The sequence below is a fragment of the Vulpes vulpes genome, chromosome 11, assembly GCF_048418805.1.
Source record: "Vulpes vulpes isolate BD-2025 chromosome 11, VulVul3, whole genome shotgun sequence".
Taxonomy (NCBI): domain Eukaryota; kingdom Metazoa; phylum Chordata; class Mammalia; order Carnivora; family Canidae; genus Vulpes; species Vulpes vulpes.
The window spans coordinates 3,600,063-3,627,114 of record NC_132790.1 but is presented as its reverse complement, the minus strand read 5'-3'; the positions used below and the strand labels follow the sequence as shown (position 1 = coordinate 3,627,114).

The window sequence follows — 27,052 nt, the reverse complement described above, 5'->3', positions numbered from 1 at the left end:
TTACAGGCCCTACATTTAAATAAACCCCGACACTCTGAAAGTTATTGCAGCAAGTTGAGTTTTAGGCAGTATATTTGAAAGCGCTGACTCTCTCATCACTTGCCTTAGGACCACCTGCTGTTAAAGTGAGCATCGCAGATGCCAGTCCGACTCCTGCAAATCTTTGCAGTGGGCCCAGAAATACCCGAGAACCCCCGCTGCAGTTACCCAGTGATGCATTTGGGGCTTTCTTGCTGCTTATTCTGATTCCCTACACTTGAATTAAAAGGGGTGTGGACAACTGGCAGTCTAGAGAAATGGTATTTTCAGAATCAAAAACAAGAGGGGGAAAAATGTAATTAATGTGTTTTTTATCTGTAACTAATCAATGTACGGACTGCACAGATTTAGTCCGTATAATCTCTTGCTTCTCTGTCAAAAATCATTTAAAAACATATAGTTTCATTTCATCTTACTCTCTTTCTGCTGTGTACCCTGAGGGTCTCTGAAACAGTGTAGGCCAGTATTTTTCTCCTTTACTTTTTTCCTGCCTCTTTAGAAACTCTAGGTCTGAAGTGTTTGTTTGCTCAACCAAGTGCAGGGGAGAAAGTTGCATAATAATATATTTGTTATGTTTAGGAAACTCCTGAAGAAATTGAAACTGGTCACTGGTAAAGTGCCAAGCCTCCCACAGAGTGTCACCCACCCACCAGGAAGCCACACCCTGCCTCCTTAGTGTTGGTCTAAGGGAAGAGCAAAGGTGCAGCCTCATTAAGTCTGCTGACTTTGGGCAAAGCACTTTGTAATTCTATGGGCACACACGATACTTGTCTCCAACTCAAAATCTGTTTGTTTAGGCCCAATTAAAACTGGGCTCCTTATGACCCGAATGTGTGGAGGAAATTACTGATTGTTACTTTAACTGATTTACGATGAATAAATGTATGTCCTGTCATTGAAATAAATAGTAAATATTTATTATTTCCCTTGGCTTTCACAGAAAAAAAAAAAAAAAAGGTAGGAAGCATTTAGATGAGCCTGGTTTAGGAGTTGCTCATTTCTCAAAAAGCAATAACAGAAAAATCCAATTGTTTAAGATAAAGTTCAATAAATCCAAGCTGATGTACTCTAGAGCATTCTGTTTTATGGATTAGCATTAAAAGCTTCTCTAGTGTTTATGTTTTGCCCACATTCTTTATCTTTTCATTAGTGGTGGAAATTGTATTTTATATATACTTGGCACTTAAGCCCATTAAGGCACCCAGATAACATTTTGAAAATCCCGAATGATATGATGTAATATAGGGTCCACGTAAGAGAGACCCTCAGTCACAGAATCTTTTTTTTTTTTTTGTCTGTACATGAAAAAAGGAACTATTAAATGAGGACATTTAACTGGTACACCTTCAGAGCTGGCTGATTGTAGCTGCGGTGACATGATGTGCCTGCCTGCAAGCTGTGAGGGGAATCACGTCACTTACCCTCTTTGGGCCTCAGTTTCCTCAAATGCCTATCCAGAGTGTTGTTGTGACATGAGCATTACAAGTAATAACTCCCCCCTGTTCTCCGTGGTCTGTGACTGGTCTCATCTACTATCATTCGGTTTCTTAAATCTTCAACTCTTGAATGGTTTTTCCTGAAATCTGTGAAACACAGCCAAGTAAGCAATTTTTAACTCACATCTGCAAAAAAAAAGACAAAATACTCACATACTGTGCCCCCCCCTCAAAATGTCATTTTATTTTTCTTAAAGAAGAATAACTCAGTCAAAACGTCCATTGCACAAAACTTCCATTGCACTATTCATGTGTACATTAAATCTATATATATATTTCACTGTGGAACTTAAAAGCCACAGATTTCATTAGGTGGGGGAGTTCAACATGACAAGAATCTCCTGGTAAAAACTTAAAAATAATTTATATATTGGTAACTTCTACTTTTTCTTGAAGATTCATTTATTTATTTGAGAGAGACAGTGTGTGTGCTGGAGGCAGAGGGAGAGGGAGAGAGAGAATCCCAAGCAAACTCCACACCGAGCGTGGAGCCCTACCTAGGGCTCAGTCTCATGACCCTGAGGTCGTGACCTGAGCCACAATCAAGAATCAGACACTTAGCTGACTGAGCCACCCAGGCGCTCCCGGTCGCCTCTACCTCTTATTCATTCTGGAGGAAGCCTTACGTGACCTTTTCAACCTGCAGCTGAAATTTGCACTGAGGACCCTCAGCCGGGTCAGCCAGCCCCCCGTCCTTCATTATATCCTCCGTAGGTGTTATGTCTGCTTCTCTCTAATTTGAGTGAATATTTCCCTACCCTCCATGTTAGACTTACTTTGTCGCCAAGGCTCGGAGAGCAGTGTTTATCCCTCATGGCTCTTGATGGATGCTGCAAATACAGTGATGGCTGCACACTCCTCTGTCCTTAAAGGTGATGATTGGGCCGAGCTCCTTGATTTGCTCACACTATTTGGTGTCCAGATGATGTTTCTACAGAATTCATTTGAAATGACACTTGCTGTGTTTCTGCTTTAGTCAGTACAGGCTTTTAGGACAAAATGGAAATAGACTAGGTGACTTTAACGACAGACACTCATTTCTCACAGTTCTAGAAGCTGGGAAGCCCAAGATAAAGGTGCTCCCAGATTCAGTTCTTGATGAGGGCTCTCTCCTGGGTGGTGGACAGCTGTCTTCTAGCTGAGTGCTCACAGGATCTTTTTTAAACATGTGTGGAAAGAAATCTCACTCTCTTTATATGTTTTTATGAGGGCACCAATCCCCTAACCTTAACCCCACCAGCATGACTTAATCTAAATCCCATTACCTTCAGAAGGCCCAGCTCCTAATACCATCATATTGGGGCTTAAGGCTTTAACATAGGAATTTTAGATGATACAGATATTCAATCCGTGGCAGTGCCCCCCTTCTTGGCTCTTTTCCTTATTTAGAAATTAGAAAATATATATTATTGAGTGCTCATTAAGTGCTTACTTAATATTCAACTGAACTGTTTTCCATCTGTATGCCAGGACTGCGCTCATCACCGGGGATGCAAATTTGAAATCGCAAGGCCTTTTGGACACTGAAGCCAAATTCTCTGTTAAAGAGAGAACAAGAGAAAAAAATGCAAGGGGTGTGGAGTAGATCAGGGCTTTTTCTTTTCCTTTTTTTTTTTTTTTTGGTTTGGAATTTCATGTTCCAAATAGCTTTGGTTAAAGATAAAGGCTAAGGAGACCTGGATCCAAAGGCACATGAGATGAGTCATTGTCATGAGGTTATATATTTATTATGCAGCAAATATTGTTCCAATAGAGAAGTAAAGAGCAAAGGTAGGAGCCAGGAGCTCTAATTTGTATTTGCATAAAATAAATCTTAGAGTGGAAACAAGAAAACTGTGACAGTCTATTTCACTGAACCGTGCAGGAGACTATGGTGATCTGACCTATGGTACAGAAATGGAAGCAGAGTTCCACATGTAATGGGGGCACAGAACTCCTGGTTTGGGTTCAGGTCATGATATCAGGGTTGTGAGATGGAGCCCCACATGGAGCTCCGAGCTCAGCAGGAAGTCTGCTTGAGATTCACCCCCTGCCTCTCTGCCCCTCCCCCTGCTAACTCTCTCTCTCTCTCTCAAATAAATAAGTCTCTAAAAAAATAAATGAAAGCTGAGTATGAAGTCTTCAGAATCTTAAACACAGCCCATACTAAATATTAATTACATACACTTACAATTAAAGTAAAATTTACTAAAAGCAAATATAGTAAATACCAAAAACCACTACATCTGTTCTTGAGGATATTATGTCTTTCGAGCCCATGCTGTGGAAATACATGGGCTCGATGCTGCGCTACTGATACCTCTTTCCAAATCATATTCAATAATATTGTCTTGATAGATTGAAACTGGTAGAATTTATACCATAGAAGTTAACAAACACTACCAATCAGGGTCCTCCTAACTCCCTAAGGTAGTGAATAACACACTCCGGTGTATGTGTGAGTGTGACGCGTATATTAAACATTTAAGATAGGCTTACTGGGCGTCATAATATACAAATAATATATGATCAACATACTATTTGTTTTTATCTTCTGCATGTGCAGTGGAGCTAGATGAACAGTGAGTGCTGAGGAAAGGCAAAACAATTATTTGGGAGAACTGCCTTTTAATGAATAGCATGGTCTGAAAAAACTAAACTTGTGTATGTCCATTAGACTGTTTTTCCTTAATTATATTCATTTTATGATGAAATATTAAATGCGACTTAATGTAATTTAGAAAAAAATATATAAATGCAGGAGGAAGAACAGGAGGCCTATTACGAAGAGGTCTATTTTTAGGTGAAAAAAATATGAATTATTAATACGGTAATGTCATTGGTATTTACAGCTGCATGATAGGGAGTTTAAGAGCTAGGATTCACTTTACGTTAGGGTGATAATGTTTACTTCTGAGTGTTTCTAGGAAGATTAAATAAGATAAGAAAAAGGCCAGACAAGGGCCCTGGCATATTAGTCAAAGACGGTTCCCAGCCTCCTCCCTTCCCCCCTTCCCCAGAGCTGATTCCTCTGCAGGACAGGCTCCCCTCAGCCTCGGGCCCTCTGTAGGGATGTGCAGGAAGGAACATCGGGCCACGGCCTACACCATGCCTCCAGGGTCCTGTGCCTCATGAGGACTACCGGGTTGTTCTCTACCCCCGACCCACCACGGGGTCACCTGCTTCCCAGACCAAATCTCACCAGTTAGCACATCAGGGCAGAGACGTCCAAGGGAGAAAAGGCTCATGTTTCTGTCCCAACTGTCCCAGGCAAGACCCTTGAAGGTGCCGGTGGGCTTCTGCCTATGTACCCAGGCTGTGCTTCTCATCAACACCCAAGAAATGTGGTATCATGAGCATAAATACAAGGAAAAAAATATTTAAGAAAGAGCTAAAATTCATAAGTCTGACTGACTGGGTAAAAATGTTTTCTGCAATTTTCTAACTTTGAAACTTTGATCAAGTTACTTCTCTGTTAGTTATATTATTACTAACCCTCCATATACAAATATAAGGTAGAGACAATAACAGCACCAACCCTACAGAGTTGAAGTGAAGAATAAATTTTTAAAAATTCACATATGGCATTCAGTGTCTGCAGTAGTGTCTGACACTGGGAAACAATGAAGGTAGGAATAAGCATTATACCTGGAAACCAGGATCACACTTTGAGAAGACTTAAAGAAGATTTTTGGTATAGAATATTGCTTGAATTTAAACGAAAACTGCGTGCCTTGTTTTATTGTCAATATGTGAGTCTACAGCACATCTATCCAAGTGTAATGGTATGGATGGATTCTCAATACATTTAATGTCAGTAATCATTATAGTAAATGCCATAAAGGAAGGAGAACATTGAGGGGCGCCTGGGTGGCTCAGTGGTTGAGCGGCTGCCTTTGGCCCAGGGCATGACCCCGGGGTCCTGGGATCGAGTCCCACATCGAGCTCCCTGCATAGAGCCTGCTTCTCCCTCTGCCTGTGTCTCTGCCCCTCTCTCTCCATGTCTCTCATGAATAAATAAATAAAATCTTAAAAAAAAAAAAAAAAAGAAAGGAGAACATTGAAAGACAGCAGAAAGGAAAAACAATTCAGGTAAGAAATGTTGATAAAAAAATTAAGAAATTGCATTATGAAAGTCCAATATCTCATCCCCACCCCAGGCGGTGACCATCTTTTCTCTTTTTCTTTCCGAGCAACTGGATTTAGCTGCAGTTTACTTTGGTAAAGGTCACCACTGTGGTATCTACTTAATTGGACAAGGATGATTTGTTTTTCTGTGTTTTGTTTTTTTTTTCCGGTTTGTTAGAAATGCCAAAGTCATTCTAGGGTAGCAGTCAACAGTGACCCTATTCAGGAGCTTAACGGCATCCAAGCGAAAATTGCATTCTGCTCGGTGCCCGGCAGTTTAAAGCAAAGTGGATTTGTGTTTCCTTCTTTTCTGCCAAAAATCTATTGCAATACAATTTCCAAGAACTCTCAAAGCAGTGCACCTGGAATCATCATAGACCAAAGGGGCTCAACCTAGGCTGCATTTTTAAGCACTGGGGGTTTCGCTCACACCTAAATGTCAACACTCACCATTCTGATACAATCCAGCCTAAGAGCAGGCTGGTGGGGGGATTATTCAAAGCTCCCAAGATTATTCCAATTTGTATCCAGTGTTGAGAACTATTAAGATCCTTACAGTAGGGTGGGAAAGGAGCCTAAAAATTAAGCCTGCCCCTTTCCGCCACTTCCCTAGAGATTTCTCAACGAGCTAAGAAGTTTTAGATCTAGTTTTCTACCAGTTGTCTGTCATTAGCTCACCATTTCTTTATCTTTGACATCTGCTAATTATCGGTGTTCATTTATGCTACAAAAATGTATTTTATATCTTTATACCCAGGGTTATTGTAAGGATAAAAATGAACACATACATTTAAAACATCTTTGTAAAATATAACATTGCAACTAAGGAATTTTGTCTGGATTTCTTTTTTGGTCTTGGGAGGTCTTAATGACTTAAGTATTTCCCAGCAGTTATGGCATAAATGTGGCAATGAAGCTAAGTTTCAGTAAAAAAATATAGCACATTTCCATGTTATTATATGCATATACATGTTATATATACACATACATATTTGTAAAATTGTATTATAAATTATAAGATACATATTTTATCTGGGAAATATAAACATTAAACCCACAAGCAATCTTTGGTGTGTTCTTTTTAGTACTGGTGTGCAGGTTTTTACCTTGGAATAGTCTGAAATCAAATCCTCATTAGCTTTCATTTATTCTTGATCATTGAGACGTATAATAAGAACATTATTTATAGAATCAATTGAACTTCTTTCAAAGACAATTGTTAGCAACATGAGGATATAATCCATATAATATTCCTAAAATTAAAATAAAATAGGAACAAAACATTCTTGGTTGAAATGTTATCTAAAGTTAAGAAGTCATATTAATTTTCAGAGAGAAAATCATTGCTGAATATCTTTGATGTCGCCAAAGAATAGCCACCAGTTTTCATTTTCTTTTTATTTTCTTTCATAATTGAGATTTCATGCGTTGTCTTGAGGACCAATACTCCGATGTTTCAATTTGTACACAATTCTTAACGTATGTACCGAAAAATTTAAAAGGCATGGAGTTATGATTCTTTTCTAAACAGTTATTCCAGTGACTTTCCAGCTTAAATATGGGGGCATTTTTAAAGAGGATATTAAGTGCAAATAATTTCAATTGTTGATAAGCTGTTGTGTCATAAACGCCCCTAACTTACAGTATCAAATACACGACATACTCAGCACATGATCAAATTTCTGAGGGAAACTGAACCCAGAACCAAAGATGTTAGAGTGCATGAAATTCTGACAGGGAGACCCAAGGTCAAGGAATGGTTTTCCTTAGGAAACAATTCTACTAAAAGATAACAAGAGAAGAGAAATAATTTAAAATGTTTAGGACATATTAAATGCAGGATCGTGGCTCCAAATTGCCATCTAATGTGCTGTGTATTATAGGATATAAAATGGCTTCCCCATCTGTGGAATGATCATCAAGACCACCAAAGCCTTCCCTATTAGATGTCCCACTATTTTCTGATTGTACCAAGAATAAACAACCAGCAAATGATTCTACCTCTTAAAAAAATAAAGTTAAAAAAATGGGATGACACAAGATTCTCTTTTTCTTTCTTTTTAAATTTTTATTTATTTTTATTTTTTATAATAAATTTATTTTTTATTGGTGTTCAATTTGCCAACATACAGAATAACACCCAGTGCTCATCCCGTCAAGTGCCACCCTCAGTGCCCGTCACCCAGTCACCCCCACCCCTGCCCTCTACCCCTTCCACTACCCCTAGTTCATTTCCCAGAGTTAGGAGTCTTCATGTTCTGTCTCCCTTTCTGATATTTCCCACACATTTCTTCTCCCTTCCCTTCTATTCCCTTTCACTATTATTTATATTCCCCAAATGAATGAGAACATACACTGTTTGTCCTTCTCCTATTGACTTATTTCACTCAGCATAATACCCTCCAGTTCCATCCACGTTGAAGCAAATGGTGGGTATTTGTCGTTTCTAATGGCTGAGGAATATTCCGTTGTATACATGAACCACATCTTCTTTATCCATCATCTTTCGATGGACACCGAGGCTCCTTCCACAGTTTGGCTATTGTGGACATTGCTGCTATAAACATCGGGGTGCAGGTGTCCCGGTGTTTCATTGCATCTGAATCTTTGGGGTAAATCCCCACCAGTGCAATTGCTGGGTCGTAGGGCAGGTCTGTTTTTAACTCTTTGAGGAACCTCCACACCGTTTTCCAGAGTGGCTGCACCAGGTCACATTCCCACCAACAGTGCAGGAGGGTTTCCCTTCCTCCGCATCCTCTCCAACATTTGTGGTTTCCTGCCTTGCTAATTTTCCCCATTCTCACTGGTGTGAGGTGGGATCTCATTGTGGTTTTGATTTGTATTTCCCTGATGGCCAGTGATGCGGAGCATGTTCTCATGTGCTTGTTGGCCATGTCCATGTCTTCCTCTGTGAGATTTCTCTTCATGTCTTTTGCCCAATCCATGATTGGGTTGTTCGTTTCTTTGGTGTTGAGTTTACTAAGTTCTTTATAGATCTTGGACACTAGCCCTTTATCTGATATGTCATTTGCAAATATCTTCTCCCATTCTGTAGGTTGCTTTTAGTTTTGTTGACTGTATCCTTTGCTGTGCAAAAGCTTTTTATCTTGATGAAGTCCCAATAGTTCATTTTTGCTTTTGTTTCTTTTGCCTTCGTGGATGTATCTTGCAAGAATTTACTGTGGCCAAGTTCAAAAAGGGTGTTGCCTGTGTTCTCCTCTAGGATTTTGATGGAATCTTGTCTCACATTTAGATCTTTCATCCATTTTGAGTTTATCTTTGTGTCTGGTGCAAGAGAGTGGTTTAGTTTCATTCTTCTGCATGTGGATGTCCAATTGTCCCAGCACCATTTATTGAAGAGACTTTCTTCCAATGGATAGTCTTTCCTCCTTTATCGAATATTAGTTGACCATAAAGTTCAGGGTCCACTTCTGGGTTCTCTATTCTGTTCCATTGATCTATGTGTCTGTTTTTGTGATTCTCTTTTTCTTAAAAATGTTTCTAGAACTACTAAAAAATTTACATCTACAAAATAGTTGATAAGAATATTCCTCTAGATTGAATGAGAAGGGAGACAAGTACCATTGGTAAGACATAGTATAAGGTGTAATCAGGCTCAGGTTTTTCTCTCCTGTTTCAGCAAGGGCTGGACCCTTCTTATTTGTAGTTTTTCCATTTTCTTCAGGTAAATCATCTGTAGTTTCTTGGTTAGACATTTTCACCAGTTTTTTTTTTTCCTTTGCTCCTTTTTTCCCTTTTATCTAAAGATTTATCATTTCCTGTTGCACTTTCTGGCTTCCTTTCCACATTTGCAAGAGCAGGTATAGATGGCAAGCTCCCCTGCTGATCTCCTCCTGGGCTTCTACTTCGCCACCCCTTTGGCAGAGCCCATCCTCTAGTGCATTCTCATGGCGGGGGACCATGTGCTGGGGCCCTTCTCATGACCAGAGGCTTCATGAAGCTGTGCTGCCTGGCCTCTACCACTCCTGGTGTTGACACACAAGCTGCTGGGACCCACAGTGGGAGAAATGGAAGACTGGTTCCATTTTTTTCCCTATATTTTCATTAAAATTTTTAGACCTGCCTCAAATAGTAATAACTTTCATAGTGCCTCTAATGTAATAGAGCTTAAGTTATTTCAGAGGTGTTTTAGATTACCTTCTAATTACCACTTGCTATTTAGGTAAGACATATCTCAATATCCCCTTCATTGATTATCGGTGCGAGGAATATTTTATCTTAGCCATTAGAAATCATTGTCCAACTTTACTTTTGTCTCTTTAGATGCAATAAAATTCTTGATCTTAAAAACTCCATCTGCAAGAGATATTTCCTTATTACACTTGCAGAAGAAAAGGATATCTATGAGAAATTAATCAACTTGTTTTGATCATTTTAAGTCAACAGTGCTTTTTTTCCTCTACGGGAATTATTCACTCATTTATTCTTATACCTTGCAGCCACTGGCAATCTACTAAAAGTTTTTTTTGAGCAAAGGAACCCTGAAAAAAATTTAATTTTAGGAAGATAAGTCCAGTACAAGCATACCTCAGAGATACATTGGTTCCAGACCACTGTTATAAAGTGATTTAAATGAATTTTTTGGTTTCCCAAGTGTATATAAGTTATTTTCACACTGTACTATAGTCTGTTACATGTACAATACCATTATGTCTGAAAAAGTACTTACCTTAATTAAAAAATACTCATACAAAAAAAAATCAAAAGTTAAAAAGATGTCAAAAGCATGCAGAGAAGACATATTAAAAAAAATAGAATAATAATTACCCACAATGTAATAACAATTAGGCCAACACCTGACTTTTCAACAGCAATGATGGAAGCCAAAAAGTAGTAGAATAAGATCTTCAATAGGCTAAGCTAAAACAACTATCTATTAGTCTATACCCTGTAAGAACAGGGGGGATTAAAATAATTTTCAAGCAAATAAAAACTGAAAGAGTTTCCTACCAAGGGAGGATGCTGAAGGAATTGTAAAGGAAGGACTCAATTGCAAAAGAAATGATTCTCAAAGACATCAGTAAGATGTGGGCAAAACAAAATAACATCGTTTGTTTGTAGTAATTGATTACATTGATTATAATGTAATAAAAATCAATGGCCATAATTGGCCTAAAACACCATTAGAGTAGCTTATAAACAGCAAGAGGGTGGTCAGAATTAAAGCATTCTAAGGTCTTTGCATTTTTTGGAAAGCAAACATTTGGAATAACTGCAAACTCTGACAAGTATTCACAACAAAATATTCTGAATACATAAAAATACTTTATTGCTAAAATTGCTAGCCATCCAAAAAACCATGATAGCCATTATCTATGCTTTCGGCAAGTCATAATCACTGACTACAGGTCATCATAACAAATATAATAATTATGAAAACTTTGAAATATTGTGGGAATTACCAAAATGTGACACAGAGACATGACGTGAGCAGATGCTGGTGGAAAAAATGGCACTAATAGACTTGTTTGATGCAGGGTTACCATAAACCTGCAATTTTTAAAAAACAAAATATCTGCTAAGTGCAATAAAGCAAGGAACACCTGTGGCAATATAGAGAGAATGATTAGGAGAATGAGATAATACTAGCAAACAGATTTTTTGGGAGACTAATAGTATCTTTTTGGCGACAGACAATGAGACCGTGGTGCTGGGAAAGGAGAGGAGGAGATGGATTTGAGAAATGCAAAGGATATAAAATTTGGAGGAATTTGTGTGGAAGTGTGAGAAGAGGAGTTGATTCTTTTAAATAAATTAGTTGTGAAGAAGAGAGTGAACAAATATAAGGGGAGCTCTCTAGCGGGATGGAAAGAGATTGACTACATTTTTGGTAAAAGAGAGGGGGGAAAGTGAATAAAGATAATGAAGACAAAAATTAGAGACCTATATTAAAGAGTCAAAATTCTAGAGGAAGCACTAAGGGATATGAATATGATCACTAAGTGAAGAGCTGTGTGGAGAGTAGTAGGGACATGCCAGCTTCTGAGATGGAAGGTAAGTCGGTTATGATGAAGGATGATATTGATAAACATTGATGTAGATGAGGAATAATCCAAAGGGATGCTACCCAATGGCCGTTAGTCCATCAATGTTTATTAGGCTCTTAATGACTCTGGAGAAGCTTCCTGTCCCTCTAGACGAATGACTTAGCAAACTTTGTCTGCATCCTTCACACATGCACTAATTCCAATTCTGAATTCCCTCTATAGCACACCTGTTAGTACCCTGCTTTGTTTTCCAATCCTGGGGCAAAAGTGAAACAAAATCTTTTCAAGAGAGATAAAGTTAGGAAACATGAGATCCAGTAAAATGAGGTGTTGCTTCAAATAAAATATAGCAAAATAAAAGTAATCATTTTACTCAAAGATGATATAAACTAAAATTAACATTAATTCAAAAGAAAATTAGCAAATTCATTTGTAAATTTTCTACTAAAATGTAGTAAGGGATTAAAATCACTTAAAATCCACTACTTTTCAGTGTATTAAAACCAACTTCTTGAGGATAGGGTTAAATGCTCATCCATTCTGTCTATACAATATCATGTACAGGTGGAGAGAAGCAGATCATGCTTTTTCAGTTACAGGCTTATGCTTCCTTCCAATGGTCCTTTTTAGGCATTAGCAAGTTCCATCAGGAGAGTACTTGGAGTTTTCCAGACTCTCCTTTTACCATCACTGTCCTGGAAACCTGTGTTGGAATCTGCAACTAAATGTTAGATGCTCAGTGCCAAGAACCATGTGTAAGAGCACAGAATCTGGAATTCAGCAGACCAATTGTAAATTCTCGTTTCTGCCAAGTACTCAAAGCACATATGAGATACTGAGAAAGGAAACTGGAGACTGTGATTATTATTTTGGAAATAGAGCTAACAGGGCTCAGTGGAGGAGCGTCTGCCTTCGGCTCAGGACGTGATCCAGGAGACCCGGGATCGAGTCCCACGTTGGGCTCCCTGCATGGAGCCTGCTTCTCCCCCTGTCTGTGTCTCTGCCCCTCTGTCTCTCTGTGTCTCTCATGAATAAGTAAATAAAATATTTTTAAAAGCAAGAAATACAGCTAACAATACAAAACAATGATCCTAATAAACTAAAATGTATAAATACTAAATTTATAGCACGATACCTGGTACCTAGTATAGCTAGTGTTTAAGAGCAGAGGTTCTAAAGGCAAGCGGCCTGGATTTGAATTTGTACTCTGCCACTAATCAGCTGTGTAACCAAGGCAATTTCTTAAACCAATTTCTTACCAGGACCATGGGGATAATACCATTTTCCTCAAAAGGTTGTTATGAGGACAAACTAAATATTAGTTTCAGACTTATTTGTTCTAATGGAATATCACTGTGTGATAATCTCTGGGGAAGTGTCTATCACACAATTCTATATGGAGTTTGACAATAAGAAAATAGTATGTGCATCCATCAATGAAATTTCCACAAAAGGACTTCCGAAAACAACAGGAAATGTAAGCTCTTTATATTTGCTGAAAGTAATTATTCTTTGTGCTAGATTCAATGAAAGACCAGAGAATTATTTGTCATCTTGATCCATTCTCAGTGCACTGTTTTGGATTTAAACGTTTCGAAGAAAATTAAAAATAGTAGCCTTGCTTTTCCTCACTCTATGAAACACATTGGTATTCAGGATATTGTGAAATTATAGACAGTGTTTGTGAATCTCCTAGAGTGCTGGCGTTAGGCTTTCCTGTGACATGTTTAGTCCTCTTTGATCTCCTCTTTATGAAAGCAAGAATAATTCCTGAGTGTCTGTAGCTACCTAACCTAAGAAGTTATTCAAATCAGGTGTACTCAAGACAAAACTGGTTTTGTCTGTAGGCTATTGCATGGGTTCTAATTGCTCAATAATGATGATGATGAGGAGGAGGAGGAGGATGAACTTAATTTGCATAATCCTTTATGGTGATTAGTATAAGATGTTTTATTAGATTATCACAATGAATGGAGTAGATCTTACTGTAACTGTTTTTACTTAAAAGGGAACTGAAACACGAACCCCGGTTTTCTATGCCAAGTCTAGTGCATCACATCACTGTCTCAAAATGCCATTACTTAGAACTTTAGAGATAACTCTAACAAAGAGGAATGAAAGTTTAAATATGCCTTGCTTCTTTTGTTATTATAACACTTAAATTTTATAGAATACTTGCTCTGTAACTAACTTACTGCTAAAGGCTTTGCACAAGTTTTCTCAGTTAAAATCCAGAAGAACATTTTGAGTCAGTACTGATCATATCTTGATGTTATAAGAGAAAACTAAGGCATTATAGAGGCTAGTGACCCATTTTAAATATAAAAAATAAGTCATTGGTAACTGAGATTTTGAAGTCAAGTGTATCTGGCTCTAGAGTCTGAGAGTCTGACCAGCACTTTACATTCAAAGATGTGGTTCTGCTAACAACCCCCTTGCATTTAGAAGAGAAGAAAAAAGGAATAAAAAGCAAAACAACAAGAGGACAATTCACATAATGGCAATAGTAAGTCTATACTTATCAATATTTACTTTAAATGTAAATGGACTAAACAATCAAAAGACAGAGAGTAGGAAAAGAAGTATAAAAACAAGACCTAGGGACGCCTGGGTGGCTCAGTGGTTGAGCTTCTGCCTTCAGCCCAGGTAATGATCCCGGGGTCCTGGGATCAAGTCCCACATCAGGATCCCTGCAGGGAGCCTGCTTCTCCCTCCATCTCTGTCTCTCATGAATAAATAAATAAAACCTTTAAACACACACACACACAAGACCTTACCATATGCTGCATACAACAGACAAATTTTAGCTTTAAGGACACAGGTAGACTGAAAGTGAAGGAATGGAAACAGACATTCTATGCTTATGGAAATCAAAAGAAAGCAGAGATAGCTATACTTATATCAAACAAAATAAACTTTAAACCAAGGACTCTATAAAGAGACCAAAAAAGCCATTTTATAATAGTCTTTATAAAATATAATAGCTTTATATTATATAAAACCCTTTATATATAATAAAGGGGTCAGTTCATCAGGAAATTATAAAATTAACAAATATGCACCCCAAATAGGAGCACCTAAATATATAAAATGAGTATTAACAAATCTGAAGGGAGAGTAGACAGCAATATAATACAATGCTAGTAAGGGACTTGTAGCCTTCTGTCATTCAAACAGAAAAGGATACGTTGGACCCAAACTACATGTTAGATTCGATGGACACCTAATAGACATTTACAGAATATTCCATTTAATAGCAGGATACATATTCTTCTCAAGCACGCATGGAACATTCTCTAGAACATACCATGTAGTAGGCCACAAGACAAGTCTTAAAAAATTTAAGAAGATTGAAAAAAAATATCAAGCATTCTTTCTAACCAGAGTGGCACGAAATTAGAAAAGAATCAGAAGAAAACTGGACAATTCACAGATATGTGAAGATTAAACAATATTCTCCTGAACAATAAGTGAGTCAGAAAAGAAATCAAAAGAGAAATATAAGAAATATTTTTTTTTCAGACAAGTGAAAATGGAAACATGACACACTGAAACTTATGGGATGCAGCAATAGCAGTTCTAATAATGAAATGCAGAGTGATAAACACCTGCATAAAGAAAAAGAAAGATCTCAAGTAAGCAACCTAGCTTATACCACAAAGAACTAGCAAGAAAACAAACTAAACCCAAAGTTAACAGAAGGAAAGAAGTAAAAAGATCATAGTGCAAATAAATGTAATAGAGACTAAATAGACGATAGAAAAGATTGATGAAACTAAGAGCCAATTTTTTTTTTTTTTGGAAAGATAAACAAAATAGACCAAACTTTAGCTAGACCTACCAAGAAAGAGGGGACGCAAATCATAGAATCGCAATTCAAAGAGATGACATTACAATGATGCCACACAAAGAAAAGGATCATAATAGACTACTTCTAACAATTACATACCAAGAAGTTGCACAACCTAGAATAAATAGAAAAATTGCTAGAAACACACAGCCTATCCAAACTGAATCATGTTGAAATAGAAAATCTGAACAGACCGATCACTACTAAGGAGATTAAATCAATCACCAAAAACCTCCCAACAGGGGCGCCTGGGTGGCTCAAGTCAGTGAAGTGTCTGCCTTTGGCTCAGGTTGTGATCTCGGGGCCCTAAGATCGAGCCCTGCATTGGGCTCCCCGCTGAGCAGGTAGTTTGCTTCTGCCTCTGGCCTTCTCTCTCAAATGAATAAATAAAATCTTTACAAAAAAAAAAAAAAAGAAAAGAAAAGAAAGAAACCTCCCAAGGAACAAAAATTCATGACCAGTTGGCTTCCTTGGTGAATTCTATCAACGTTTTAAAGAGGAATTAATACCAATTATATTCAAAGTTCTAAAAAAGGGTGGAGGGGGAGGGAATACTTCAAAACCCATACTAAGCGAGCATTCCCCTGGTGCTACAGGAAAAGAAAATTATAGCCCAATATCCCCAATGAACATAGATGCAAAAATCCCCCACAAAATATTAGCAAACGGAATTCAAGAGTACCTTGAAAGCCTCATACACCATGATCAATCAGGTGGGATTTATTCCAGAGATGCAACGATGACTCAACACCCAAAAATCAGTCAATGATTTAAAAATCATACGATCATCTCAACAGATGCAGAAAAAAACATTTGACAAAATTCAATATCCCGTTATGATAAAAAATCTCCACCAACTAGGTGTAGAGGGACTGTGCTTCATCATAATAACTACATATGACACGTCTTCAGCTAACATCATCCTCAACTATGAAAAGCTAAGATCTGAAACGAGACAAGTACGTCCACTCTCACAGCTTTTATTGAACAGAATTAATTAGATGTCCTAGGCAGAGCAATTCGCAAGAAAAAGAAAAGTATCTAAAAAAGAAAGAAGCAGGTCTCTGTTTGTAGGTGACATGATCTGATATAGAGAAAACGCTGAAGACTCCAGCTGTCAGAACGATTACCTCCAGTAAAGGTGCAGGAAGGCACTTGTGAGCCTTCTATCTTGATCTGCTGTATCCTGAGGATATTACATACAGAATCTGTGCTACTGGGATAGATTTATAACTTTTTTTTTTTATATAGTTCAACAACACTCTGTAGAGACAATCGATGTTGTTAAAATGTCCATATTTTCCAAATCCATCTACGGATGCAACGTAATCTCTGGCAAAATTCCAATGGCATTTTTCACAGAAATAGAAAACAACAAGCCTAGAATTTATATGGAGCCACAAAAGACCCCCAAGAGCGAGAGCAATCCTAAGAACAAAATTGGAGGCACTACACGCACTGATTTCTGGATATATATCAAGGCCATAATAATCAAAACGGTACCGTAGTGGCCTAAAAACAGGTATATAGACCAATGGGATAGAGAAGGTAGAGAGCCGAGAAGGAAAACAAAACAAAAACAAAAACCCTAGCCACTTTCTATTCAGGAAAACCTGAATTTGAGTCTCTGCTCTGTTACTTCCTATATGATTTAATCCTTGCCAAGTGTTCTGACATCTTTAAGAATCTGTTATCTCAAAAAAAAATATGTTATCCCATATACTACAGTAATAATACTAACTTTGTAGGGTTGTTCGGGAGAACTGAATGAGGTAATGCATTTGCAGCACGCTCCTAAGTATTCAATTAATGCTAACTTCTTGTAAGTAGGTGGATAAGAGAGTATCCGTTGATTCTATCTTTCCATTAAATGCAAAAATTAACAGCTCTGATGCTTTTGGAAACTTTTCAGGGATAGCACTAAATGGACATATAATGGTTGATGGTTTAATTCACCACAGTAAACTCCTGAAGACCTGGAGCATATCCTCATTATTTTACTTCCTCTAAAATTCACCCTAGGACCCTGTTACTGATATTAAATGTTTGATGAATGAAGAAACAAAGGAATAAATTAATGAAGGAGGGATCTGAGAGAAAGAATAGTCCCTCATTAGCTAAATTACAGTGTGATCATGAGTAGCTAAGTCTCCCTTAAAACTTCTTCACACCCATAAAATCATTCTGCTGCGGAGAGTCAACATATTCACTTCAGTGGCAGCAGCTGCTGTGAATTCCCATATTAAACACATGCTCTTTTCATATTTCATCATTAGTCATGTGTAGATTGTGCATTTCACAATCTACACATGATGGAACGGCTGGCTTTGCCTTAATCCAACCTACTACTCTTGCTCGTTTTCCTCCCCCCTTAAGGCTAGACTAGAGTCAATAAAAATGAACATGGGGTTTGGGCCATTTCATTTCCATTATCATATGCAAAAATATTCTGATTTTATTGTAAAACAAAATATAAAAACTGTGAATGTTCATTAATGTCTTTATCATGGGTAATGTTAAAACTAAAATATTTAAGTGATCTGAGATGTTCAGTTTTCCAAAATGACCTTGCATTTTTGTCCAGATTTTGATTAAAATACAGAATGTGGCATGTGATCTCACTGAATCCCTGAGAACTTTTAATTTTGCCACAGCTCATTCCCCATGGCTAAATTTACCATTGGACTCTAATCCGTTTGGGAATCATTCCTGATGGAGTTAAAACGTTTGTAGAACTCTTCCCGCAACCTGGGGCACATGCTCTCAAAGGTTGGAGATGACAGGGAGCTTCCCATAAGGCTTACGTAAAGATCCAAGAGGCAGCATTTCCTATTTTCCTACAAAGTTGACCATTTGTAAAACCAGCATTCATTTCATTTTCCTGGATTAGGGGTTCGGTTTTCTATTATTATTAGGATGAGGGTCCTTCCATGAATGCCAGCCTGCTTTTCTGAGCAGTTAAGAAACCCTGATTGACATTTTCCCAGGTCTCTCCCTTTGGCAAAAGATAATATCCTCCTATTCCCTGTATGTCCGTGAGTCCCTGACCTGAATAATAAAAGAGTGTAAATGATACTGACGCTTTCATTATCACCTGCTGCCCAGAAATACTGTTTTGAGATGAGTGATTTAAACTGTTTCCTGCCAACTTCCCCACACAGTTGTCCAACTATGCCTAAACCCGCCATACACGTTAGACTATAAACGTTGGAGCCATTCTTTACAACTGGGAAGGTGTCTCTCTGAAGCATCAGTTCTCACTTCCTCCTCGTGCCTCCTACTGATGCTGCTAAAACCCCAGCAATAGCCCAGCAAAATCCCAAATTGCACTACACCACTACTGACACAGAAGCATGCCCTTGGTCTCATTAAGCTTTTACTTGAGCCATCTCAAAAAAAAAAAAAAAAAAAAAAAAAAGATATTCTCTGGCTTCTCCATATGCCTAATGTTTTGTTGGCATAAAATAGATAAAATGTTTAATTTTCACCTTTAAATGTGCAAAACACGTTGAATAAGAATGTGTGAATTCCTAGTTCTTTTTATTTACTTTTAGCCATTGCTAATTATTTGCGATAAACTAATATTTTGAACATGTATATGGTATTAATTCTTTGTCATGTTTATATTCTCATGGACATAGGCCCACTCATCATTTATAACATCAACTTCTTTTTTTAGACATAAATTATTTTTCTTACAAAACGTATGCTTTGGGACACCTGGATGGCTCAGGTGACTAAGCAACTGACTTTGGCTCAGGTAAAGATCTCAGAATTTTGGGGGTCAAGCCCAGGGTAGGACTCTCTGCTCAGCAGGAAGTGAGCTTCTCCCTCTCCCTCTGCCCCTCCTACCATTTGTGCTCTTTCTCTCTCTCTCTCCCTCTCTCTCTCTCTCAAGTAAATAAACAAAATCCTTTAAAAAATATGTTTATGTGTCTTGGACAAACTTAGAAAATAATAATAGTAATAATATAATAGTTGAGATGTGTTGAATTCTGCTGTACCCATATGAACATATTTAATCCTCACAAAACTCTAGAAGCAAGTATTATTATCCTCATTCTTTTAAATTATTTTCTTTTGGAAGAATTTTAGACTTAAAAATGTATATATTACAAAGACAGTACAGGGAGTTCCTGTATACTCTCCCTTCAACTTTCCTTAATGTCGACATCTTCCATGGCTATGGGCATTTATCAAAACTAAGAAATTAGCATCAATATCTTGTCACCAAAATACAGACCTTACTTGAGTCTCACCAGTTTTTCTACTAATGTCCTTCTTTATATTTCAGGGTATCCAGGTACCACATTGCATTTTTAGTCATCATTTCTTCTTAGTTTCCTCTGGTTTGTGACAGTTCTTCAGTCTTTCTTTGCTTTTTTTTAACCTTGACACTTTCGAAGTCATGGTCGAATATTTTGTAGACTCTCCATCCCCTACACCAGGGCTGTCTGATAGGTTTTCATGCTTACACTCGGGTTATGCATCTTTGCAAATAACATCACAAAGTTGTGGTGTTCTTCTTACTGTTGTGTCAGATCCATGACGTCATTGGTGATGTTAATCCTCATCACTTGATTAAGATGGCATCTGCCAGATTTCTCCACAAAGATAACATTTGTCCTTTAACACACCTTATTCTTTGGAAATGAATAATTAAGTTCAGCCTACACTCAAGGGAAGGGCCTTTAAGCTTCACCTGCTGTAGGAGGAAGCTATGTGTACATTATTTAGAATTCTTCTATAAGGATTATTTGTACCCCCCCATTTTTGTATTCACTCAGTCATGTATTTATATCAGAACAGACTCACAGATATTTATTTAAGATTTTAGGTTATAATCCAATAGTAGTAGTATTTTTTCCTTCAAATAGACTTCATTTTTTCAGAGAAGTTTCATCTCATCGCAAAATTTATCAGAAATACGGATTTCCCATATACTCTCTGCCCCCCACCACTCCCATCCACATACAACCCCCTCCACTATTAGCACCTCTCTCTGGAGTGGTGCTTCTGTTATACTTGATTAACCTGCATCGACACATCATTATCACCCAGAGCCCATCGTTTACATTAGGTTTCCGGGTGGTGTAAGTTCTATGTATTTTGACAATCATATAATGACGCATACCCACCATCACACAGAATGTATCCTCCTTTTTCATATGAGAAGAATGAATTACGGAGATATTGGGTTGCTCACAAAAGTGATGCATTTGGTTAACATTGCATGAGTGAAATAGTAACACCTCATTAAAATTCATTGTAAATTTTGCTTGCATTACTTTATTTATCATTTCCATGTAGATGTACACTGTAATTGATTCATGTATCTCCTTATTTCTGTTTTAGTGTTTTCCATTTTTCCACTTATTAAATATATATGTAACATTTGGATAGACATCCATCTTGTACTCTACCACAGGAATAGAGTATGTAAAGGCAAATCCTGCTCATTCATTTTTACGTCCTCCATCCTTCCTCATTTATCCGTCTACCCAACAGCATTTAATTCAGTGCCTAGCACCAATACAGGAGGTGATAAATGATTATTTACTGAATGAATGATTATCTAATCAGTTATTGAGCTTAAGGTTATGTCAGACACACCTTTGAAGCTGACACTATGGAAACCTGATTTCTGAGGTCTCCAGGCCCCTCACAGAAGCAAGAAATAGGAGCAGAAGGGCTTGTTGTTTTGATGTAGTGTCACATACTTAACCCTCTTAAAAATGATTTAAGAGTTTCACATCCTGGAATGTGTTTTTGTAGAATATTATTTAAAGCCTCATAATATTTTGGGGGAATTTGTAAGTTCCACCTGCGTCAACAACCACCCATGAACTGCATCAAGCTTGCAATCTAGGTTCCAGATCATTATGATAGTCCACTGTTTTCTGAAGTCTAAAATTTTTATGTATAAAAACAGGAATGGTTCCACAGTAGCCTTCCAATGATAGACACAGAAAAGAACAACAACAAAAGACTTTTACTTTAGAGAAAATTACTTTGTCTAATACCACATACTCTGTTCATACAACTAAAGTCATTTTATGAGAAATTTTAAAAAGAAACGTCTAAGAATGAAAAACTTCCACTTGTTATTTCCTAATAAAGTATGAACATTCATCTCCTAGGTTTTAACTGTCCACATTTTCCTCCAAAAACATTAACTACACTCAGCCTATTTTCAGGCAATCTATTTTCTGGACCTAAATATCAGATTTATTTGTAAAAAAAAAAAATCCATTACCTGCCCCCTCATCCTCCTCTTCATAGTAAGCTCTATGCCCAACATGGAGTTTGAACTCAGGACCCCAAAATCAAGAGCCCCATGCTCTACCAACTGAGCCAGCCAGTCACTCCACAAGCCCATTCTTCTTGATTTGAGTAATCAGTCTTCATTGCAGCATTATATAATCATGTGTGTTTCACTAATTACATCTTTTTTTTTTTTTTCTATTCTCATCCCTATAGATTTTAGACTTACTTTCCTGGTGTTGGTTTATATACCAGTAAATGGATTCCGCTGTTATCAAATGCTTGAGTTTTTATTCTACATTTAATCACCTGCCAACATTATTTGCCTCTCTGCTGCTCTAGTACAACCCTTATCTCTTAAGAATATGAATACTTTGAATTCTTTGAAGCCTTTGCATATATTTATGATATATGAATAAATATTTTGAGTAAATAATTTCTCTTGGGGTCTAATTTGATAGCTTTTAAACTTATTTTATTAATTGGACTCTGCTATCTATAACTGATGAAATATATAATGGGCATATGGTCATATATAGCCAAAAGAGTAATTCAGAAAGTTATTAAATTAGAACTGCTATAGCACTCTTGTAATTATGTAGGAGTGTTCTGAAAATGGCAAGCAGGAAGATGGAAAATTACTGGATCCTGGTGACATCCTGGATTACAGAATTAACCAACTCTAGAACTCCTCTATATTAGGATTTCTCATGTGAGATAATAACTCTTGGTGTTCAGGCTGTTTTTAGTTGGGCATCATATCTTACAACGAAATGATTTCTGATAGTCTTCAGCATGGTCAAGAAGAAAGATAATTAAACATACTAGAAATTAAAACTAACGTGTGTCAACAAAAAACATCTTATGAACGGACAGAAAGTGAAGAAAATGTGATCTCACATGAGAGAATTTGGAAGGACTCAATAGTGCAGGTTAAACTTCCAAGTGCGTTTCAGGAGTAAGTGAGAATTTATCAGGAAAGGGGTGTGGGGGAAACTAGAAGAAATAACCATGGGCAGAGGAACAGAGTCAGGAAGGGATCGTTAGGAATAAAGCAAGATCTGAAAACACTGGGCAGACACACGTGTGTATGCATGTGCATCCCCACACAGGTGAACAAGAGGGGAAAGAGGGGGAGTGTTTGAAACAGTGAGTGGTGAGGTTTGAGCATTGACAGAACAGTAACAGGGTAAGAGGCAGGTATAGAAAGAGAGGTAGCCCCTCGAATTATGTTAACCTGAATGTAGAAGGGAGCCAACAGAGAGAGACCAACATGATCCCCTTCGCCGTGTCTTTCACCACACTGCACTGTCAGCATTTTGGAGGACGCAGTTGATGGGGGGATATAGGGCATCTGTGTGGGGTCAGAAGAATGCTGGAACCAAATAAAATGTGGATGCCTTGGGGGGGTGTAGAGCAGAAAGTCAAAGTTGGGAGAGAGAATTGGGCAGGCGTTAATGAGCCCCCCATGCATATCACTCTAACTGGATTTTTCATCACTTCTTATCTCTCCTCTCAAGCATATTGCTGTCTTTGGAGTCCTTAAAGTTTGAAAGCTTTCTTATTCCTCAATCCTGTACCTGTTTTTCAACCTCATTTAGAAGAATTTGTCATCCTTCAGGTCTTATTTTTAATACCGCTTCTTTAGGAAAACTTACCTGAGCCTCCAGATGGGTCGGCTCACTGTATTGTGTGCTGTGCTCTCAAAGCCATCGAAAATCCTTCGTGGTAGTCATCCAAATTGTACTTGATTACATTTTTGTGAGATTACTTGTTTTAATGCAATTCTTCTAGCAGACTAGGTGCTCCTGGAGCACAGGGATTGCATCTGCTTTGTAAGCTGCCATATTCTGGCCACATCTAGGTCACCCAGTAAGTAGTTTTTGAAGGCATGAACACATGAATGAACTGCATGCATACTATCATCCTAGAGAGGAAGGGTGTGTACAGAGCATTAGGGTCAGGGCAAAAATAGGGGAATGTACTTTATTTAGATCAGTTGTCCTTTGTCATTTGAGATCTTGCAGACTCTACTAGTGTTATAAAAGCAATGGACTCTCCACAGAAAATTATACCTATAATTTAATATCAATTGACAGAAGTTTAAGAAGTCCTATATTAAAGGTTATTATTAGAAAGTCACAAAATTGAATTTAGACTGGGAAGTTGAAAGTTATCTGGGCATCCTATGTTTGTAGGAAACATTACTGAACTAACTTTTAGTTTTAGCTTCCCTCTCTATTTCTATTAAAATGAGATGAAAGGGAATATATTTGAAAATGTAGTAGTAAAGATTCAGATTACGCATTAGAATTGACTTATTTAAGTTTCATAATTACAAACCATTTAACCTCTGGAGATGAATTGCTGCATTGTGAATATTATTCTTTCTAATAAGCTTCAATATTTAGAAAATGACATGGAAACAATGTAGGTAAAAACTATGTAAGTTTATTGACTTAAAATGTCAATTTTTTTCCTGATTACATTTCACAGTGGTCCAATATTAGGATTCATTGTGATTAAGGAGTATTTGAGTGAGCTCTACCATTTTCCTTCCTGTCAAGTCTGGGCAAATTTCTCTTTTTCATCTTTTGAAGATGATATAGATGATAGATAGATAGATAGATAGATAGATAGATAGATAGATAGATAATAGATAGATGATAGATTTATTTGTTTGTTTGTTTGTTTATTTATTTGAAAGAGAGAGAGAAGGAGCAGGAGGCAGGAGGGCAGAGGGAGAGAAAGAGAGAGAATCTCAAACAGACCACCCTGAGCACAGAGCCGGGTGTGGGGCTCAATCCTAGAACCATGAGATCACGACCAGAGTGGAAATCAAGAGTCAGAAGCCCAACCAACTGTGCCACCCAGGCTCCCCATGGGTAAATTTCTTAAACTCTGAATTGAGTCTCCTCATTTTTAAAAGGTAGCCTGATTAGTTGCTGAGATACAATGCACATGTTAACAAATTCTTCTGGCATATGGCAGGGGCTCTATAAATAAATACTGTTAGTTATCCCTCTTCCCCCAACAAAAAGGAAAAAGAAAAAAGCAAATTCGGTTCCCTAAAATTGTTTTAGCTGTTTTAATATTTTAAACCAGTAAATGTCTTGAGATGCCTGGGTGGCTCAGCGCTTGGGCAGCTGCCTCAGGCTTCGATGGTGACCCCAGGTCCAGGATCGAGTCCCAAATTGGGCTCCTGCGAGGAGCCTGCTTCTCCCTCTGCCTATGTCTCTGCTTCTCTCTCTGTGTGTCTCTCATGAATAAATAAATAAATCTTCAAATAAATAAATAAACCAGTAAAAGTCTTTACTCCCACTGTAATTAACCCCATTAATCACGCATATTCATGTACTTTTCCAATGTATTTGCAAATAGTCTTCCTCATGCATATAGGCCACACAATTCATATACATAATATCAATCAGGTTACTGAGTTATTCTAGTATCTTAAAATTATCAGCAATACTACAGGATATAAGAAATGTATTTTCTAAGTATTCCTAGGCAATTGTTAGCATGAGAATGAATTATTCTTAAATGATTCTGTAAACAAGGATTCATGTCATTTTGAAATATTAATAAACATTCCTGATAGAGTAATTAGTACTTCAGCTTACTGCAGCAAGTTTCATATTTAGAACACTTTGGAAACACTAATATTCTATTTCTCATAATTAATTTAGAATAATTCTACTCTTGAATAAATAATGTAAACTATTACTTACATTATTATTATTACCTCATAATGTTTTACCAATTTCATATTCCCTAGAAATGAAGTTTAAAAATGCCCATGATGCCTTTGTTTTTTTTTTTTTAATTTTCATAGCTGGTCTTAAAATATACATATATATATATAACATATACGTCTATATGAAGTTAACTGAATTGTGTGGCAAGGACCATGTTACAATCACCAATTCTGAGTAATTATGTCTAAGGCGTGTTGAGATGTTAAAAATGTTTTAGATACCATCGAAGTTCTTCATTACCTAGTGGATAGAGTCTAAATTCCTCAATCTAGAAGTCAAGTCTATTAACTACTTAATATAACATACATTTACTTTTTAAAAAAAAAATTTAAGATTTTATTTATTTATTCCTGAGAGACACACAGAGAGAGGCAGAGACACAGGCAGAGGGAGAAGCAGGCTCCACAAAGGGATCCCGACGTAGGACTTGCTCCCAGGCCTCCAGGATCACACCCTGGGCTGAAGGCAGCACTAAACCGCTGAGCCAGCCGGGCTGCCCTATAACATACATTTCCACTACTGAAACTTTCTCCTTGGAGCATATTCATATACTTTTTAAAATCCCCACAGACCACATTCTGTTCTAGAGCTCTCTTCATTTTACCTCTGCTGAAATGTGATCCTCTTCCCAAATTTCTCTTTCCCTCATGTCAAACTCCAACTCTATCAGACAATGCATCAGTTTCTTCATCATATTTCTGAAAAATTTTTTGACTGGAATTTATCTCTTAAAATATTTCATAATTTTATCCTTTTCTTATTTTAAAAACAATCTGTGCTATTTCAAGGGTAAAAAAGGAGCCAAATAAATGCATTAATTAATTAATTAATATAGCATAAAACCATTTCATAATACCTCCAACTAGGGAAAAAAAGACCTCACATACTTTCTCTCACAAACTTTGTTTTGTGCATATTGTACATACTATTATACATTTTCACAGAACAGGATGATACTGTGTATATCCTTTTGTGAACCATTTTATCTTAACAAAGCGTGAACAATTTCCATGTCAATATAACTATTTTTAACTGCTGTAACATATAATTAGTATATATTTTTATCTAAATTGTGTACATAATAATAAACACACATTATGTCCACCAACCAACATAAAAACAGAATTGGAGCATTATCAGTTTACTGACATTAGCTGGGTATTTTAAAGCGAAAATTTTGCTGATTTAGTATAAAATAGTAGTTCACTCAAGTCTCAGTTTGCAATTTGTTAATTGCTAATGAGCAAGAGATATCTTTTCCTAACGTAACACAAAATTTGTTTTTCCCATTATAAGACATGACTGTGTCTTTCCCCTTCTTAAATTTTGTCAATTATTTATTTATAAAGAATCTTTATATATTCTGGATATCAGCCTTTGATTTGCAAATAACTATCCACGGTTCCAGTGTGTGTTTTTTCTTTTTTTTTTTTCATTTTCTTTTTTAATGTGTCTTCTAATAAAATGACTAGATTTCCATGTAGTCAAATCAACCTATAAATTCATGTCATGATTAGTGCTTATTGCCTT

The 27,052-nt window shown here is 37.1% G+C and overlaps 1 protein-coding gene across 3 annotated transcripts in view; it reads left to right on the top strand.

The window, feature by feature from the left end:
• The window catches only part of LUZP2 (leucine zipper protein 2), a 474,256-nt gene that overhangs the window by 402,498 nt on the left and 44,706 nt on the right, over window positions 1-27,052 (top strand). The gene's annotated exons all lie outside the window — the stretch shown is intronic.